Genomic DNA, 1,137 nt, shown 5'->3' on the forward strand with positions numbered 1-1,137 from the left:
CAGGTCCAGCACTATCTACTGCACCACATACTGGCTTTTATATTGATATGAAATAGCTAGCATTTATATGCCACTGTAGAGTTTGCAAAGCCCTTTACATAACTTACCTTATTTGAAGATGTATCTCCCTTTCACAGTCTAGTCAAACTAGATAGTCAACCAAGCTTTATCATCTTGTCTATCACTGTGTTCTAAGAGCCTCCTCGATCTTTCCATCTGCCCTACACCCAAACTCTCTTCCATGTGTTGTCTTCTCCTGGTAGACTGTGGGCTCCCTGAGAGCAGAGACTGTCTGGGTTCTCTCTTTGAATGTTATAGCTCTTGGCACATGGTGCTTAATAAATGCTTTCCCCATTCATTCATTTATTCATCTTATGATAAGATATAGGAGACAAGATATCAGATACAGCTTGAGGGAGAAAGTAGTATCAAGTGAAGGTGTACATTGTTTTTGTTTTTGAAGAATGGGGGAGATCGGGGAATGAGGTTCACAGGCATCAGGGGAGAAGCCAGGAAAGGATGAGAGTGAATGGTAGAGGAAGAGACAGAAGGGAGTGGGATGTAGGGCAGCCCAGTTGGAGGGCTTTGGTGAAAGGGAACTTGTGATGAAAGGTCTTAATTTTCTCAGTTTAAGGAGGAGGTGAAGTTCTCTGATGACAGCGATGGGAGGCTAGAGGAGAGAGGAGGAAGTCTGGAGCAGCCATTGTACAGAGGACAATTAAAAAGTCAGTTGTGGGAGAAAAAAAGGCTTCTGGGCAGTGGTGAGGCCTTATCCCTTTAAGTCTTCTTCACGCACTTGTCAGTTCAGCTAATTTGGCCTTGATGGTTCCTTGTACATAAGGCTTCATCTGTCTCCTCAAGTCAGCTTCTTGGAATACCTGGCTTCCTTGAATCCCTGCCTTGTCTCAAGTGCTCCCATCTAAATCATCAGATAAGTAATTGTCTGCATACAAGTGACATCCCTGAGTTGAATGTAAATTCCATGAGGGTAAGGACTGTTTGGGGATTAATAAATGTTCAGTGGATGGAAGTGAATGGGACTGAAACCAGGCAGGAATAGGCTCATCAGGGATTGACAGAATTCAGCCACTTCTGCCAATGAAAGCCACCCTTAACAAGAATGGGTTGCCTGGGGAG

The sequence above is a fragment of the Vombatus ursinus genome, unplaced genomic scaffold (genome assembly GCF_900497805.2).
Source record: "Vombatus ursinus unplaced genomic scaffold, bare-nosed wombat genome assembly UNPS02014825.1, whole genome shotgun sequence".
NCBI classification, from domain to species: domain Eukaryota; kingdom Metazoa; phylum Chordata; class Mammalia; order Diprotodontia; family Vombatidae; genus Vombatus; species Vombatus ursinus.